General features: G+C 35.4%; 1 protein-coding gene across 3 annotated transcripts in view; it reads right to left on the bottom strand.

Moving 5' to 3' along the window:
* LOC309627547 (bifunctional heparan sulfate N-deacetylase/N-sulfotransferase 4) overlaps window positions 1-20,693 on the bottom strand; it is an 865,109-nt gene that overhangs the window by 513,519 nt on the left and 330,897 nt on the right. For all 3 annotated transcript variants that reach the window (XM_082389627.1, XM_082389626.1, XM_082389624.1), the window contains one exon: window positions 4,729-4,852. The gene's annotated coding sequence lies outside the window, so the exon portion shown is untranslated. The remainder of the gene's footprint in view (window positions 1-4,728; window positions 4,853-20,693) is intronic.

The following is a 20,693-nucleotide window of genomic DNA, read 5'->3' on the forward strand; positions in this document are numbered from 1 at the left end:
GATAATTGACCACCTAACCCAAATCACATCACTGTGATCCCTGAATCTAATCTGTGTCATGTGTTTGACTTTCTGGATCACTTGCAATATTACAATGATGGCTCTTTTATCCGTAAACTGTCAAAGATCTGATAGTCTGACTCTACCACCCTAACCTTCTCCTGTCCACATACTCCTTAGAAAGGCATTTAGTCAATGAGTGTGTCTGTTCCCATAACAGGATTATTTCCTCTTGGCTGCTTCATAAATAATGATCACAACAAAAAAGGTGGGGGATTAGAGGGACTTTATAAAGCTATTTTGAACATTCAGGAGACTATCCTGACCATTTCTGGGCATAATGCGTCTTTTCATCCACTATTGGCAAACTCGATGCATCAAGTAGGCACATGTCCCAGATGGTAGCTTCATCAAAAGTAGAACAGATAATTCAAACAGATTTCTGGTTATGTTTTATAAAAGTTCCTGTGTCCCTCTTGAAGGTGACCCTTCCAGACAAAAGGTCTGGGCTCACATAAAGGATAATTGGAAAAATTGTGAATTTACACCTGCTAGAATGGAATACCAGATTTTGTGGAGGTGGAGGTAGAGCAAGAACCCTAAACCTGCAGAGGGAACATCTTAGACCCTGGGAAATATGGGACAGGGAAGGCCATTAGTGTTATTTTGTCTTTGAGAACTGTCCCTGAGGAAGACAATCAATGCTTGTAAGAATGCAGTATCTAGCAGTTCTTGAGTTCCCAGGTTTATTTGCACTGTCATTACCATGTATGGCCATGTGGATCCAATTACACTGCAGCAGTTAGACCCTTTTTGTGTCTGAGGCTTGTGCGCAGACTCTTCCCAGCTCCTGGACTTCATCAGAATGGTAATGGGATCTGTGATGAAAGGACCTTCTGAGCTAACTGTTACACATCCTTTAAGGGACCTGTCATCTTGCTCACTTATCAAAGTTGTGGAACAGAGTTGTGGAACAGGCACTGGGCTCTAGAGGATGAAACCATTGCCACCTACTATTTTGTGGATGGATGTGCTCCCAGAACCTCTCCTGGATGGGCCAGTCACACTGTATGGGGGACACTTTATTGCCTGAGAACTGTTGTGATAATTTACTAATAAATTCTGTGGATGGAGAAAGAAATTCTGTGGATGGCGCAGCTTTTTCAAACTGGTACAAACGCAGTAAATTTAATTGACTGCTATGTCTGCCATCCTGCCATACAATTCTGACCATAGTTTGATTGCTATTCCCATTAATCTTAGCAGAAAAGACAATCAGAAACTGCAGAGATAGTCCAGCTTAAAGTACCTATGGAGGTCTTCTCCAACCATACTTTCCATCATTCCTTTGGGTGCACAAATGCCACCTGGCTGGTGGCATAGACAAATAGAACAGGTGGGCCTGACTGACAGGTGGGCCTGACTGTCTAATTCTTCTTCCCCAAAGGAAGAATTAGACTCACTATTCTAAAAGGAACTGAAGTTTTGAATGCATTTTAGCCAGTGGGTGACCACGTGGCAAGTACTCTCAATCTATGCCCCCCCTTTGCAAGTCCTACCTGGGGAGCCCCAAAAAGTGTGAACAGCACTTTCATTTCAAGGGTACTCTCTGCCTCCTTAGCACTCTCAGTGTGAAAATCAGGCATTAAATTGCCTCTCTTGACTTTCATCTTACGTGGATTAGAGATCTTTAAGTGTTCAAGGAAATACCACCTCAACCTTGGAAGGCACTTTTGCAGCCTCAACTCACTGGCCAAAGTTCTAATGGATGGTGGAATTGCCCTAGACTTCCTCCTTGCAGGTCAAGGTGGAATCTGTACAATCCTCAGAACAAGTGGAAATTTTCAGTACACTCACATGGGTTTATATGGTGGATGTTAAGGGTTTCACAGATTTGCTCAGCCAGGACTCTGAAGGGCACGGCTGAAGTCAGTACTGAGGACTGGCCTCATCCTGCTGCTTGGAGTCCTGCTGACTGCAACCTTAGTTCAATGTTGCCTGAGGCAAACTGATCAGATTTGATTTCAGCTCCTGTTCCACAGATGAATTAAAGTAGCTGAGAGAGTAGTGTGCTCATGGCAAAATTTACCTAAAGCCAAGATGGTGTAGAAACATGGGGTGGTTAATCTTGGAAGATAATTCTCCTTGAGTCTCTTATGTTTCTGTTCTTCTTCTAAGCACAGGCTTTTTTCTGGACTATCTTTTCAAGGATCTTTGTAGAGCAGACATTTTAGTAGGATAGTGAATAGTGTTTCTCTCCAGACAGAGGACAGATTTGTTTCCTAATGAAACTAATAAAAACAATGTCTCCCTCCTGGGCACTGATGGGCATGTTTGCTAGCAGCCCATCTATACAACTGGGAGCTTTTCTTAGCTGGAAGTCACTCAGCTGTGATGTAAACTCACTGCATGTACAGCATCCACCCGGACAGCTCCACATCACCCCCATGGGACCTGGGAGTTAGGGCAACCAATGCCAACATGAAGCTCATGCTGTCTGGTGTTCTGAGTAAAAGTCTTTGTTAGACCAAAACATTTCATATTTTCTGCCAACATACATGAGACTGGGCAGTTATATTGTTAGCTTACAAGTAGGCAAACCTCATACCCGTCACAGATCTTGATATCCACATTTAATCCTCTACCATCCAAAGGAAATAGGACTAGAACTCAGGTCTCCTATTTCCCAATAATGTGTTCTTTATGCACAGCCATGACTGTTACCCCTGAAGTGCCCAAGAAGAATATATACTCTACATGTATTTTCTGACAGAATAAAAAATATTTCATGCATTCTCATTTCTAACCTGTATTTAAGAATAATTTTTTTTCCGGCTTCCCTGGTGGCACAGTGGTTGAGAGTCTGCCTGCCAATGCAGGAGACACGGGTTCGAGCCCTGGTCTGGGAAGATCCCACATGCCGCGGAGGAACTGGGCCCGTGAGCCACAACTACTGAGCCTGCGCATCTGGAGCCTGTGCTCCGCAACAAGAGAGGCCGCGATGGTGAGGGGCCCGCGCACCGCGATGAAGAGACGCCCCCGCTTGTTGCAACTAGAGAAAGCCCTCGCACAGAAACGAAGACCCAACACAGCCATAAATAAATAAATAAATAAATAAATAAATAAATAAATAAATAATAATTTTTTTTCAATAAAGAGCAACCTCCGGAGTTTCACTGAAATTGTGTTTTCCTGTAAGAAGAGTTCACCACACCAGCGTTGATCTTAAAATTGGGAAGCTTATTTTTCTATCCCAAATTTAAATTGAGAGATTAATCAGCAACAATAGGGCTGTAGGGGAAAACAGCATGCTGAAGTGAAAGTAGTTTTGGTTCTTTGAATTATAGGGATTTTACTTTGTTACAAGATTTATACACAACCTAAAGCACATTAAAAAAATATTTCCCAGGTGATTAATCTGCAGTCTTTGGAAAAAGCAATGCAGACTTGAAAGTTTTTGATAAAAGCTTTGAAACACTGTGTTCTGGATTTATATGTTAGGATTCTAACAGAATTCAAGGTATAAACTTCTCATAAAATCTACAATAGGATTATCAATTCTTATAATTAGCAATACTATATATATAAGTATATTTAATGATTAATTAAAACATTATTGATTTTATGACATAAGATTATGGTATTATTACATGTTAATAATCATCACGTAAACAAAATAAATACCTACAGAGACATTTTTGGTGTATATTTATCACAATTCATGTATAAACTTGTTTCTTTAAAAAGTGTAAGTTAATTCTGAGGAAAATTAACTGAGGACAACTTTAATAAAACTAACCTGATAAAATACATTTTATTTATTTTGATGCAAAGCCAGTCTAAATCAGCTAAGTCTAAGTTATAAAATACGTTTAACAGAGCTACAAAACAACTTATGTATATATGCATTAGCCAATCTAAATTAACCCAGCCAAGTACTGCTTTGAAGAGGCCCTTAGATACCTGGAGTTAATTTGAAAATGAAGAAGAAATTGCTTAAGAACATCACATAGCAGTTGTTGTTCAAGACAGCTATGTATTGGGTTGGCCAAAAAGTTCAGTCGGGTTTTCCATAAAGTGTTCGCGAAAACCCGAATGAACTTTTTTGGCCAACCCAATATGATGCCTGTGAACTCACCTCCTCCTAAGAGTCTATAGCTACACGTGGAACAACTTCCTTTTATAAAAACCTAAAGGCTGGCTGAGTAATAACTACACATTAGGCAAATGAGAAGAAAATCACATCAAAGTGGGTAGGAAAGGCTAGGAAACAATCTCACCATATACCCCGCTCCCAGTGCGGTGTCCCACAGGCAGGAGGGAACTCAAACCCTGGAGCCTCTCCCTGAGGACTGAAGGGTTCAAGCCCGCTCCTCAGGCATTTCAACTTTTAAGACATACACTGGAGAGATAAGCGCCCCAAATATCTAACTCTGAAAACCAACAGGGCTCATGTTCCTAGACCCACCAGACTCTTGTGATCTTAGAAGCTGCTCTTAAAGGGCTTTTGCCCTCAGACTCACCAGGCCCAGGGCCCAGCTCAGAGGCAGCTGATTGCACCCAGACTTTAAAGTGATGGATGTTCACCTGCTTATATTACAGTGTCGGCCTGAGGAGCATGGAATCTAATTTAACACACACATCTAGGAACCTGCTGGAACCCTCTCAGGGACAGATACTGACAGGTAACTCTTCCAGGTGAATAAGCTTCTCTGTAAGAATTTTTACCTGTTCTCCCAGGTACCAAGCTGATCCTCTCACAGTCATTTTACACTGAATCAGGCTTTTTCAAATGCCAATCTGATCATCTCATTCTTCAGCTGCAAATATTTCAATGACATCTTATTGTTCCCTGAAAAAAAACACAAAAAACAAAGTATGACTTGAAAAATATCATGATCAAACTCTACTTATTTTGCCACATCTTTTACCACTCACCCATGTTCAGAGACACCTCTGTCTTTCACATGTCCCTCACTCTGCCTGGAAATAGCCTTCCAAACTTCAGACTTGAGCATGGCTAATTTCGCTTTACTCACTTGGGATGTCCTCTCCTCTGTGAAGCTTTCACCTATCAAACAATTTAGTTAGGTACCCTTTTGATATGTTTTCATGGAATGTTGTAATTACTTCCATCATGCCATAGAATTTATTTCATAGATTATGAGCTCCTTAGGCTGCCACATAACAGGTGCTCAAAAAAAATGGATACATGAAAAACATGTAACTGGTAAAAAATCATAGGTAATAATTCTTACCAGATTTATCCATCTATGCAGATATATTGAAACTTTAACTAAGTGTGGAAGAACCTTCTGATCTCCAAATCAATAGATATTTACTTTCCTTTATGATCTTACAGTTCTTACTAGTCATCAGTAAGGCCTGGTGTTTCACATCAAAATTTCACCATCTCAGCTGATAGTGTCAATAATACCCACATTTTGCCAGGTGAATGGCTAGCACTTGGGTAGTATTTCTTACTAAAATAAGAAAGTACCATATTTTTCAGTAACACTTGTGGTTTTATTTTTTAAAAATTCCAAAATTGAACAAACTCTTGGCAGATATTTCTCTAACATAACAAAGAAAAATATCCTTAAAACAAATGCTTCAATGGTCATGAGAAATTTTAAATATAAGCTGAACAGCTGGGTATAAGGAAATTGTGGTGAATTATAAAAATATATGGCATATTGTTGCAATGTCTTATTTGGTTAATGTGAATGTTTTATTTCTAAGGTGGTAATTAAACCAATACAAACATTGAGTTAACGTACCTGGCTCTTTGTAACATCCTAAATGTATTTTCTAAAGTCTTAATTTTTTTTTCAGTCTCTCTATGGTACAGCACATCAAGAAACTTTTAAAATCATTGTTTTAATTTTCTGATTGCCAATTATTGAAGAGTGGGTAGAGATTTATTATGATTTTCAAAATAAGAGACTTTTTGTTGAAAGAATGCTTATAGTCTAAGGTTTCAGCAAATCACTTTGATATTTACCTTTAAGACAAGACACACAGAACATCAGACTGTAAAGGATATGAGCTAAGTAGGTATCTTATTGCCCTCATTCAGCTTTAAGTAAGGGAGAAGTGTCTGCATATACCCTTCCCTTCCAAATGCTTCTCTTCTTTCCCAGTTCTGGTTCAGTTTCATGTCAGTCATGTGTGACAGGGACTAAAAATATTAGCACAGGTGAGTTTAACACAGGACCATAATTTAGCATTTAAGGGCATGGCTTCTAGAGTTAGGCCTGAGGTAAGTCTTGCTGCTTACTGTGGGTCCTCTACAAGTTATTTAACCTCTGTAAACTTGAGTTTCCTCATCTGCAAAATAGGAGTAATAATTATACATACCTCACTGGATCGTTGTGAGATTAATGAGTTGATGAATGCAAAACATAAAGACGAACACTGCTAGTGGTGAGTACATTTGATCACAGCTTCTGCCTACCATCCCCCCATACTCAGGAGGATGGTATTGCTTTTCTACCTTTCAATTCTCCACAAACATCCCACCCCAAAATTTCAAATATAGATGGCATGTTTTACTTTTTCAGGACCTCATCAGGTAGGTTGAAGTAATGAGTGAGAGGAGATCTAGATCAACTGAAAGCCTAGAGGAATTACATTGGAAAATGTAAAGGAAGGGAAAGGCAGAGGAAGAGTCCAGAGATTAGTCAGAGAAATTTCGACTATGGGTAACCAAGAATTTTTGGAAGCAGCCACATTGTGTGCAAGAATTATTACCAGAATAGGAGACATGGAGAAGGGACAGGGGGTAATTAAATAAATTTTACTGAATTGTGGAGATGTCCTCTTATTTAGATATTTCTTTTTAATTTCAAAAAATAAATTATCTTATTTTTTGTTGACCATACATTCTTGAATGAAATAGCCAACCAATGTAAGAAGAAGCTATTCCAACTCTACGAAAGTTACATATACATATATGTAAGTTGTACATCAGCATTGCTGCTTGGAAATTTCCTAGTTCAAAGATAAACTAGAGAAAGTCTACAATTACAATGTAAGATTATGTTTGAAGCAACCACAGTCTTTATCTGCTCCTCTAAATCTTAGCAATGCTATAACATTGAGAACCCCCCCCTTTCTATCATAAATATCTGATAAAACCATTCTATTTTGCTGGACTAAGAGTGCTTTTACTCTGCATTTTCTTCTGTAGTGGGACCAGCGCTTTAGGGACCACCTTGGATTTTTCACGGAAGAGAACACATGAATTCAACCTGAAAATATTTTCCTACTGAACCAGACATCTTTCTCATGCTTCTTCTCTGTGACATAAGCAAGTATCTCCACTGGCTCCAGCACAAGTTTGATTATGCTTAAAAGCATTGTAGGGGGGTTGTACCTACAATGACATGATTTGGAGTCTAAATGACCTAGTACTTATTCCTTTCCTTGTCATAGTTTCATGTTCTTATACAGAATTCTCTGTCTTCAACAGTGAAAACAGTACAAGATTCAGTAAGAAATGTTTTTGGATGTTACAGTTGCCATTCCAAAAGAGAGGGGTTAAAGAAACACATTGTTTAAGGAAGCAAATTTCTTGATTGTCTTCTCAATATATAGCACTGCAAGGCATTATTTGCAGGAAAAAGGGACAAAAGGGAACAAATTACATTTTGAAATTTATAGAATTCATACTTTGTGTCATTAGAAGCATACTGGCTTTTCAATTTTGACAGTGTTTTCAAATATAAGTATAAACAACATAAATAAACATCATTCCATCATTAAAAAAGTCATATTATTAAGTCTAAAGACATGTGTATTCTTTCCTAGAGCTTTAAGACTAGAGGGAAACATTGCACACAATAAAATGGCTATTTAAAAATATATAATAGTAATTTCATGTAGATCAAGTAACACTAGGTTTGAAAATAGAGTTACAGAACTATCTCAGAATTCTTAGCTTATTTTACGCTATATGCTAACAAATCAGATTCCTTTGTTATTGGAGATGGTACAGCCTTCATTTGTATAAGAATCTCTGCAAGTCTTACTGCTAATAATGCTAGGGGCTTAGCACAGAGAACACTAGCAATGGATATAGAAACCTGTATAAAATCCTCTCACTAGTTGTAATGCTATGGTCAGTATATACGGTCTAGCTACTTTAAACACAGACACACATGCACACACACACAAGGTTTAATTTGTCGTTTCTATTATGTTCTATTACCGGCATGATGGTCCTCAGCACTTAAATTAAGTACAGACATTTTATCACTCCAACTGAAGAGTAAGAAAATGGAGGCAATAACAATGAAATGTAGTTCAATTATAAAAATTCAATAGATTATAAAATATATGTGACAAAAAAAATTACTGAGGAGAATAATTTGAAAATTATAACTGAATGTTATACATATTATTTGGCATACTGCAATAAATATTACAATTATATAAATTCTCATATTAGCAAGAAATTAGACAAATATTGCATACATGTTATACATCATATATTAATTTACATTACAATATTTATCTTTACAATTGTTAGAAATCAAATTATTAAAAACATTTCTTTGAATAAACAGAGCCAGAGAAGTCTGACTTAGATAAAGCACATCTGAGCTTTTCTAGACAAGTTGAGATTGTTATTCACTTGGTATCGTTCATCATATTAAAAAAAAATAAAAGCAGAAACAAACTATATTTGTGGTGGATTCCAAACATGACCACATGCTTTTCCTACTGTGTAATCTCCTTGCCTTATGAACTGCCCTGCCACTCTGAATCAGGGCCTGGCCTTGTGACTTGCTTAGGACAATGCTACGTTTGCAAATGTGATGGAAGCAGAGGGCTTACTAGTACTTGTACAGAGGGTTAGTCCTCTCTAACAGCTCCTGGAGCTCCTGCTACCATGAAAATAAGCCCAGTTAGGCTACCAGATGATGAGAGATACATGACTGGTAACCCCATCAACCTGGCTGACAATCTGCAAACCATTCACATGAGTGAGGCCAAGCTGGAACATCCAACCACCAAACTATCAACCTGTCATGCAAGAGAGAGCCCAGCAAACATGAACTGAGCTAGCCCAATTCAGAATAATTGCTGAAGTAACCTATAAAATTATGATCTAACTGAGTGGTTGCAGTTTTAAGCTACCTTGTTTTGAAGTGGTTTGTTACAAAGCAAAAGCTACTCACAGAAAGAAGTAGCAACTAATACTTTAGGGACTGTTTAACTGTACTATGCAACATGCTTAAAATGGAAGGTTATACAGCAACTTTAACAATTGCAGAGACAGATCTATATATAGCAGGATGCATTATAGTAACAAAACTTAAGGACCATTATTTATTTTTTTCACTTACAGTTTATTTAATGCTGTTTCAGTTACTTTACACATATGAACACATAATATTCATATGTCAACCTGACAAAGTAGTATTATTTTTATCTCTCTCATTTTATTTTATTTAGAAATTTAATATCTGGACATTGTCACAGGTTAGGCTCTTTTTTTAAAAAAAAAAAATTATTTATCTATTTAGTTGGTTGCACCAGGTCTTAGTTGCAGCAGGCGGGCTCCTTAATTGCAGCTCGCAGGCTCCTTAGTCACGGCTCACTGTCTCCTTAGTTGCAGCATGTGGGTTCCTTAGTTGCGGCAGGCAGGCTCCCTAGTTGCGGCTCACCAGCTCCTTAGTTGCAGCACGTGGGTTCCTTAGTTGTGGCATGCAAACTCTTAGTTGCGGCATGCATATGGGATCTAATTCCCTGACCAGGGATCGAACCTGGGCCCCCGGTATTGGGAGCACGGAGTCTTATCCACTGAGCCACCAGGGAAGTCTCGCCCTCATTTTATATAGGAAGAAATAGAGAACAAATCAGTTAAGTAAGACAGACGATTGATTTGAACTGAGGCAGTCTGGCTACAGAAGCTGTACTCTCATCCGTTATATTGCTTCTCATGACAGATATTCACAATATATTGTAGGGTGAATAAAACAGGAAACAAAATGTTATGTAAATTACAACCCAAATTTTTGTTTAAAAAAATTAATAGTCTGTACAGACTAGACAAAGATAAGAAATGACATGAGCTTTAGTTTCCTGTTGCTACTGTTACAAATTACTATAAGTCTAATGGCTTAAACAACACAAAGTTATTATCTTACAGTTCTCTAGGTCAGGAGTCCAGTATATGTCTCTTTTAGCAGACTAAAATCAAAGTACTGGTAGGCTGTGCTTCTTTGGGAGAATGTAGGGGAGAACGTGGCTCCTGCCAATTCATCATATTGGCAGAATTCAGTTCATTGAGGTTGTTGGACTGATGTCCTTGTTTTCTTGCTGGCTGTAAACTGAAGATGGTTCCCAGCTCCTAGAGGCAACTGCATTCTTTGTTTCCTAGTCTCTTTCCTCCATTTTCAAAACCTATGATGATGGGTTGACAGCTTCTCATGCTACATCTCTCTGACCTGCTGTTCTTATGTTGTTTCCCACTTTTCAGAATTCATGTAAGTAGATTGGGTCCACCTAGATAATCTAGGATAACTTTTTTATATCAAGGTACTTAACCTTAATCATATCTGCAAAATCCCTATTACTATGTAAGGTAACATAGTCACAGTTTCCAGGGCAGGACATGGGCTTCTTTGGGGGCTATTATTCTGTCAAACACATCTCATAAAGATATATGACCCAAAGCTAGCAATTGTTATTTCTGAATGATTTCAGTTTATAGGTGAGTTTTGTTTGCTTCTTTTGGTTTAACAGAATTCTCTGATATTTCCATAGGGAAACTTATTACAATACTTGTATAAAAATATTTGTACTCATAGTGTATTTCCAGAAAAATATTTAGGGTATATTTTTCAGATACCCCGATTTCTGTATCCTTTAAATATAAATAATATTATTTAATTAACATTGCTTGTATCTCAGATTATTTTATTGCTATAATCAAAATCATTGTGCCATACAGCATAAAATTGGACTTGTTTTCAAGCCTACAGTATTTACAGGTTATACTGCTTTTCTAGTAGTCATATCAAGAATTAATAGGTATTAAAGAATTAGGATTTAAGTTATTCTGACTTCTTTTATTTACCTATTATGGTATTACCATTTATAAACTTCTCATGAATAAAGTTAATAATCCTTCTTGAATATCTTTTTATTTCTTTCCACAAACAAATTCTGGGTTCAGTTAATTAATTATCTATTCTGAAGTATTATAGTAGTTCTCAGAAAACTAGCATTTTCAAAAGTATTATTAAAATTTTGGTGTCCATTTATTAAAGTGGGATTGTGACATTGTTGACTTTTTAAGTTCTTATTAACTCATATTCTCTATGTCTCTCCCCTCTTGCCCTCTCCTTGCTCTTTTCACCCCCATCTCCTGTCCTTAAAATGTTTCTTCCCGGGGCTTCCCTGGTGGCGCAGTGGTTGAGAATCTGCCTGCTGATGCAGGGGACACGGGTTCAAGCCCTGGTCTGGGAAGATCCCACATGCCGCGGAGCGACTAGGCCCGTGAGCCACAACTGCTGAGCCTGTGTGACTGGAGCCTGTGCTCCGCAACAAGAGAGGCCACGATAGTGAGAGGCCCGCGCACCGCGATGAAGAGTGGCCCCCGCTTGCCGCAACTGGAGAAAGCCCTCGCACAGAAACAAAGACCCAACACAGCCAAAAATAAATAAATAAATAAATAAATAATTAAAAAAAAAAAGAATCACCTGGAAGCCTTGTTAAAACACATTAAAAAAAAAAATGTTTCTTTCCTTAATACCTCATCACTTTTAGATTTGTATTTCTGACTCCATTTCCTTTTCTTGGTTTCTGTTATCTTTTGGGGCCTTAAATGATGCATTGTGAGTCTTAACGAACTCTCACAGTTTTGGCATTCTGTACACATGACAAATAATATATGTAATGGGATGGCAAGGAACATTGGATATGCGCATTGCACATATTTCTTTTGCTCACATGCATACTTCATTGTTCCATCATACATCACTTACAAAACTCAAATTCAAAAATAAAATTATTAAGAACTTCATCATGGTGACAGCAGTGCATGAAATTATGGGTGGCGTCCTTCTTATCATAGGCTCTATGTGAAAGCACAGCTTGTATACTCATAAACCCAGCCCTGTCTCTCCCCTACCATATCATTTTCCCCATTTTCTCACTTGTGTTTCCTGTGATTACCTTCTGGGAAAAATAAATTGCATCCCAAACCTTTACTTATTTTATTTTAAGGAAATCGTACCAAAATGGTAATAGTATTGGTGATCATAATGAAATGCTGGAATTAGAGAGCACCAAGAGCCCCACTGCTGGTGACAAATAGGGTCAGATTGCTAAATTGATCATGTATGCTAAACTGAAGCATCACAGTTACTTAGACCCTCAATTGCAAAGAATGAAATCAGGTGCAATTAGAAAGGAAAGTGTTTCATGCAATAGTTCAAGCACTTGAAACATATCGGAGCAATAGTAGTTATAAAGATATTAAACTTGGCTACATATTATTTACTGACTTGGAAAAAATAGAAAATGACAGATTCAGGCCAGTGGACTATCAACTCAAGGCACACTGGAAGTCAGAAATGCTTCATGGCAAAATTTAGAGACCCACATCTTTAGTAGCCAAAAGTCAGATTTTGCTGAAATTTAAACCCATGTTTTGATTTTAAGAGATGTAGAACCACCAAAAATATTAAATTCACAACTCCAGAATGTCTCCACTGAAAAGCTTAAGCCCTTAATAGAGAAGGACTGAGACCTGGAGACTCAGGAAAAGACACTGGATTGGTTCACTTAACTTTGAACTTCAGAGTTTTCTGAACCCTCTGAGCTGGTGGAAATGTGCCCTATCTCTTGCTATAGAAGGGAAAAGTTCCACTGACTGAAGATCAAGGATGGTGTTACCTAAGATAGGTAGTACATTAATGGTACTTTCCCTCATGATCTTTTACCTACTGCTTTCATTGACTCTAAATTAATATCTAAGTTAAAATCTCAGCATGTATCAAATGGGAAGTGTGGGCTATATTATGTGAACAAAAGGATTATCCATGCAAGAACATCATAAACTGGCCAACATCTAACAGCAGAAGAATAAATTCTGAAGATGTAATGTATAACATGGTGACTATGCTTAACAATATGGTATTGTATACTTGAATGTAAGTGGCTGATAATAGATCTTAAGAGTTCTCACCACATAAAAAAGCGTTATCTATGGGAGATGATGGGTGTGTTAGTTATCTTGATCTTGGTAATCATTCCACAATATATACGTGTATCGTACCATCACTTTAAATATATATAATTATGTTTAATTATGTTCGTCTATCATTCCTTAAAAAGTTGAAAAAAACAGCAGAAGCCAGGAGAATACATGTGGAAGTGAACTTTGAGTTAACTGCACAGAGGAAAGAACGAAAGATATAAAGTGGGTTAGCAAGAGAGTATATTGTTATGGGAGTGATATCTGATTAATCAGGATTAAAAGACTGGCAGATTTGATGAAAATCCTGCAGCCATTCCTAATACACTGCGGAAGTAGTTCTGTATCAGTTTTCCATTGTCATAATAATCCTGTAAAACAGATAACCACAAAATCCAATGACTTAAAAGAGTAACCACTTATTCAGGATTTTTTGTTGTTGCTGTTCTAGATCTGGCTCAATTTATGGCAAGTGGATTATCTCAGGCATATAATTTTAGCAGACGGGTGGTCTGAATCTAGTTGTTCTAGTACCACCTTGAATCAGTTAGTCTCTCATCCTCTTGGAGATTAACTTATACTTGTTTATACTTGGTGAGGCAGAGTTTCAAGAGAAAGAACTGAAGTATGTAAGCCTCTAGGCTAGATACATGTACATTGTTCCTTCCACTTCATTCTATTGGTCAATGCAGGTTAAAGACCCAGTTGAGATTCAGAGAATAAGGAAACCGATTCTACCTCTTGAGCTGCAAAGTCATATTACAAAGAAATGGGTAGTAGAAGGAGGAGATAATTGAGCCATTTTTCAAATATTTGATCTCTCTTAAAGCTTAGGAAAAGATGTAATCATCACTGCCTTGACAGAAAATTGAAAAAAAGGAGTCAGAAGACTCAGAGAGATAGGCACGTTAGGGTGGATTTATTATGTGAGAATGGGAAGCCTATCTGCATCTATTTGCCTCTTAGCATTTGATGTGCCGCTATTGATCTGGCAAATGTGTTTTTTCTGGTTCCACTCTTGTTCTGAGAACCACTCAGATCTGGGAAGGAGGGATCAAAGGGCTACCTATTCTAAGTGAAGCCCAGAGCAAGAGATGAATCTGCAGCAGGTTCAGGTATCCATATGAGGAGTGTAGGCCAACTCCAAAAGGTGGGTTAACAGTGCAGACCACTAGGATGCTGGAGCAAGATCATGCCTTCTGCAGTAAAGAATTATTAGTAAATAGTAAACAATAATTATGATTGCTCTCTGAAAAGTAGCCTCTAGCATTCTACTAGACCCTAGAAGAGACTCAGTTACTGAAAATATTGCATCCAGAGACTGTGAAATTGACTCTGCTCTTCATAAGCTGGGGTTGTCAGATATACCACTTAATAAGTTTAGATGGGCACAGTAGCAATACATCACATGATGGAAATCATTCATTTGTGATGGAGTCACAATCATTGAGTAGGTAGAGACGGTACAAATGAGTTATATGAACAGAACCCAACATCAGCTACATTTACTGCACCAATATGGCTTCCTCAGCTAGGAACTGGTTTCATACAATAGTTGATGGAGGAGAAAAATACTGAGGACTAGTTCAAGGATGGGTCAGTGGAATATATATGTGAGCTGAAAAATGGACTGCTACCACATAAGAAGTAGCATTAAATATAATGTTGAAGGGAAATACCTTAGCAGAAAGAATTTCAAGCAGTATACGTGGTCATCAATTTTGCATGGAGGGAGAAACGTCTCAGATAAAGATATACATTAACTTGTAGGCAGTGGAAAATACATTTGACTAACTGGTCAGGAACATAGGAGGAGCATTTCTCAATTCCTTGCTGCAACACTTCTTAAGCGCAGTCCATGTACTTCCTCAGAATTACAGACAGGATTAGTCCCAGTTGCCCATAGCAGTCACCTGTTCATCACTGTATAGTTAATCTCTCCCATTCACAGCTTACTCTCCTTAGTCCCTCATTTGTAGTATATTTCCTGTGATCACCTCCCACAACTACCTGCAACAAGGCCTTGTCCTATGAGCTGATATTAAGAGAACTGAAATATTGACAATTAGTCATCATAATGTTCTTTCATCTTTTTCATCATTTTACTGTTTCTTATAAATCGGAGCTTCTCTCCACATATATGTTAGTGTTAAGCATTTCCTTTTTTATGAATTTTTCTTCATTTAAAAAATTTTTTTTTCTTGGTTTGTAAGGATTCCTTGCATATTCTAGGCATCGTTTTCTTGTCCCATTTGGACATTGCAAATGTATTCTTCCAAGATATCATCAGTCTATTAGCTTCTTCAGTGATGCCCTTCATTGTAATGAACCCTTATTTTGATGTATTTTGATGTAATCACATTCATCTTTTTTTTTTCATTTTTTATTTTATAACTATAGCTGAGCAATACCTCTTTAATTTTTTACTTATTTTTCCAGTTAGCAGCTTGGCTCACCTATTCATGGTGCTTTTTTCCTTTATGTAAATTTTGGAGTAAACCTATCAAGTTTCTTAAAAAGTACCCACTTCAATTTTAGTAGAGTTTATATTGATATTTAATTTACTTGTGAATATTTTTTGTATAAGCACATGGGACATATCTGCATTTATTCAGATCACCTTTATATTCTTGATGACCATTTTATGTTCTAGGAAGAACATTTTTATTTTAATGCTTTAAAATATTGCAATACTTTAAAAACCTTAAATGTATTTAAATATATCATATATAATTTCATATTCTATAAAATGTATATTTATATAAAAATAAATTATAAATTATATTATATATAAATTAAATTATATTATATATAAATAAAATATATATGTTTAATATTTAATATATTATGTCTAATATATAATATAAAATATTTATATATTATATATCTATATATTTATATATTATATATTATATTACATATATCTTTATATAATATATAAAATATTTATATTTCATACCATACAATATATCTTTATATAATATATAAAATATTTATCTTTCATATAAAGTTTTATATTGTATATAAATTTATATTTATAGAAAATTTTATATTAAATATAAAACTTTATTAAATAAATTATATTTTATATTTTTTCTTAAAATATATTATGCTATCCATCACTGTTTTCTAACTGTCTTATATCCATTTAATGAGTGAGGTTTTTAAAAGATTATTTGCTCTTTCTTTCCTAAAGCTTTTAGAATTTTCTTTTTATACTTGATATTTCTAAATATAACTGCAATTTGTCTAGGTGTGGGATTTTCTTGATCTCTCCGTTTATCACTCCATGAATCCTTTCAACTTTTGCATTTTCATCTTTCTCTAGATCTAAGATATTTATTCCCATTATTTCTTCAACACTTTCTTCTTTTATTTGTATTTCTTTCCACTTGGGACTCCTAAATCCTGATGCTGACACGTTTGTATCTGCCATAGTGTGTTTAGAGAGGGAAGCAGTGAATAGCACTCCTCAGCATTTCACGTTAAACTCTTTTGTAGAAGGTGGTAAAAGTTGATGAATGTCCTTATAGGTTTAAATACACTAGCCTCAGGAGTTCAGACAGGGAGGAAGTGGGAAAGTCAAAGAACCAGATGTTAGCACTGAGGACTCCGTCAGGGCCTTTAACGCTTTGATTTTACCCCAACTACTGCTAAGAGACAGTCAATATTTCCTAAAACAATCTGAAGAAAAGTCAAAGGTAGATATTAAACATTTTTTTCCACCTACTCTTTCACTGCTGCATCAATCTGCCCCTGCCTTCCAGCTGCAGCCACTACCCAACACATATTCCACTTCAAGGCAGCCTTCAGTTTCTCCAAGATTTTTTCATAATAGCTTTGTTTGTTTCTATTATTCATATTTCCTGCTCTCTTTCGGTAATTTTCCACCATTTTTTCTAGAGCGGGGAACCAGCAGACTGTACTAGTTTACTACCTGGACAGGAACTGGGAAACATCCTTGGTAGTCTTTACCTCCTACCATTCTTTCTTTCCATATCAAGTCTCTCCATAATTGTGTTTTAAAATCTAAAGCAATCTTTTTACAGTTGCATACATTGATCCAACATTATTCTTGTTCTTTACACACAACATTTTCTTAAATTTATTTTCTCTTTCATAAGCCCACAGCACCTGTTCTCTCAGCCATTTTATCCTTGTTCATTCACATATAGTATTCTTTACTATTCTGATTCAGGGCATTTAGCTTTCCGTTCTAATATCTTCTATACAGATATTGATCACCTACCTCATTTTCTTTTCACTTTTTACCCACACTAGTCATAACATAGGACATAAGAATTTATTTATTTGATCTCTATGATACCACAGCTTCATCCCAATCAAGATAATTTTGATAAGCGTAAGGATTGCCACAAACTTTTAACATTTTCTTTAGTAAAATTATACAGAGGAAATAAATTTCTAGTAGAAGCCAAGAGTTTTTTTGAGAATTATATATTAGCTGTTAAAAGTTGTATTGGTTCATTTATAATACTTTCACAGTCTTTAGAGATATATTTCTTTATCAAAGCAATTTTAGTTTAATAACAATATCATTTTAAACTCATTTTGAAAAGTATCCATAAAAGTAGACTGTATATATTGAGTTCAACCAAATATTTTTAAAGCCAAAAATAAAATTTTAAAAAATTAATTTGCATATAAAAGTTGAATGTATTATAAATTTATAAGAAAAAATTTACATGTGTTTTACTTTTCTGATTGTCATTTTTTGAGATATTTTAAATAATACAAAAGAAGTGAAAGAAAAGAACTGAAATTATTTGTTATTTTATCTCACAAGCATAAAAATTATTTATATTTTGGTGTATATCCATTCATGTTATTTATCTCAGTGTATCCACCTACATCATACATTAATATAAACATACATACGTGGAGTATTTCACATACAATCTTTCACTAAATCACGTTTTACAGTCTGTACTTAATTACTTAACACTATATTTTATATTTTCTTTATTGTCAAATGTTTCTATTGTTGGACAATGACAATCATTTTATTGATCAGTGTATTCTAGGTATTCTTCAGTAAAGCAGCTCCAAAATCTTAATGGCTTTTAATAATAAAAATGTATTACTTCTGTAGCATGTCCAACAAGAAGTCAATGAGGTCACAGGTCCACATCATCTGAATCTTGCACTTAGATTGGTGGAAGAGTTGAGATCTCTAATGCCACACGTACGTGACATTGTTAGAGAGAAGGGGAGCAAAACAAACCATTTACTGGCTCTTAAAGTTTGCATTGAGAAGCGACTCACGCGTTATTTTTACCCCCATTTAATTGACAAAATATATGGAGTTTCCTAATTATATTTTGCTGGTACTAGCTGTATGTGGCCATACTCAACTAAAAGACAACAGAATTATAAAACTAACTTGTTTTTGTAAGAAGCTGAGATGTGAAATGTTCATGAACACTAAAATCAATGGACCTCTAGTCCTCAAATATTCAGTTTACCCTCCTTCCCACTCAAACATATAGTTAACTCCTACAGAAGGAAGGCAGACAGAAGTCCTATCCAGTCACAGCATGGAACTCAAAGTACAAGATTTGTGGATGATGCACAATAATATTTTTAGTGCGTGGTATTGCAGATAAGTCCTCAATTCAAATATACATATGCCCTAGAGCAACCGTTAGGAAAGTAACTGCATATATATAGCTGTATCTATATAGCTGTATATCATCTTAATTTGCATAATGAAAAGACTCAACTTCTAAATAAGATCCCATTCTGGAAAAAAAAAAAAAGATTCCATTCTGAAGTACTGGGGGTTAGGAATTCAACAAATCTATTGTTGAGAGAACATGACTGAATCCATAAACACCTACTACATATTCAGTAAACAAGAATAAAAAATTTTTGAACATCAATACTGACTGTCACAATTATTTTTCAATTTTTAAGTACCTTAATTATTATTCTTTGAATATATATCTCTATAAACCATTATGCTATATTTGTAATAGAAATTCCTTAAAGTAGAATTATTTTGTCAAATACTCTGACAGTTTCTATGGTTTTGTTAAATCAAGTAAAATTGAATCAAACTGTTGTTCCAACAGCAATTTTTAAATGTCTATTTAGCATTAAACATTTGCTATTATTTCTTTTGTATTGATCATCAATAATTTGAAAAGAAAATTGCACATTATTTTATTTTATTTGCACATTATTAATTTGCATTCATTTTTACTAGCAACATCTTTTTCCTCAATAGTAATTTGTGAATGGACTATGCATGTTTATTGAAAATTTTCTATTTGAAGGGTATTGGTTCTCCTTGATTTATTGTAGGTTAGTTTATATATTAAAATATTAAACTTTCATGTAGTATATTACATACTTTTCAGCTTTACATATTTTTAAATTTTATATATTGTCCTTTGCCTTTCTGTTAGCTTCATGACATTTTAATATGATGAAATTTTAGTTAATAAATCTAACAATATTTTCTTTCATGGTCTTTTCCTTTGCTATTGTACCATAGATCACATATTCATTTAACATTTCACTTGTAAACCAAGATCAGATATTCACCTGTATTTTCTTATTATTTTTCCTTGCAAAATATTCTAACTCTTCCAGTCCTTCTCGTTTCTGGTACTTCCTCTAGTCAGCATTCCAAAATGAGATCAGAGTGATACGCTCCTTTATAAATCTAATATCCTATAAAAGTTTATAATATTTAGTTGCCTTTCCCCCTTCCTCGGCCTAGAAGGCAGCCACCACACAAGATCTTTTCAACATTGAGTACCTGGCACCTAATTCAGCACCTGGAAGAGAGTAGGAGATCAATTTAAATAGGTTTTGAATAAATGAATGAATTGACATTCATCCTGATTCAGTCACTTTCTTGAAAATAATTCTTTAACAATTTAAAAAATTTCTACAACTGTTATTGATCTATTCATTCCCACTCATTTTTAAGTCCATTTTTTAAACTTTTTGTAAAAATGTATTTTTTTCATTTCAAAGTTATCATAGAATTATGCATGTTATTTTCTTTTTATTTCTATGGCACAGCAAATTTTTAATTGGAATAACTTTGTGTCCAATTTCTTTATTGTTTGTGTTCTCTATAATATATTTTGTCCTTGACTCCCCACTTAGTTGGTTTCAAAGGCTCTACAATTTCTGGTCATCAATATGGATAAAGATAGTATTAACTAAATGTTGATTTGATACTTATGCTGAATGATCCCTACTTTAGCATCTTAATTAATATAATTAGCCAACATAGTTTCATTGTCCCAACATGGGCAACAGATATTATTTTCTATTAAATTAAATTCAGCACAGGCTAGAAAGCATTTGAGTCAGTAGTAGATAGAGTACAAATACAGTTTTTCTTAGTGACACTGCAACAAGATTTCATATTCTTTTTTTACACTGGTTGTAAATATTATCATAAGAAAACTCATCAATATTGGTCCCAAACTATCTTATC

Source organism: Balaenoptera borealis (assembly GCF_965194805.1).
Source record: "Balaenoptera borealis genome assembly, chromosome: 4".
NCBI lineage: Eukaryota > Metazoa > Chordata > Mammalia > Artiodactyla > Balaenopteridae > Balaenoptera > Balaenoptera borealis.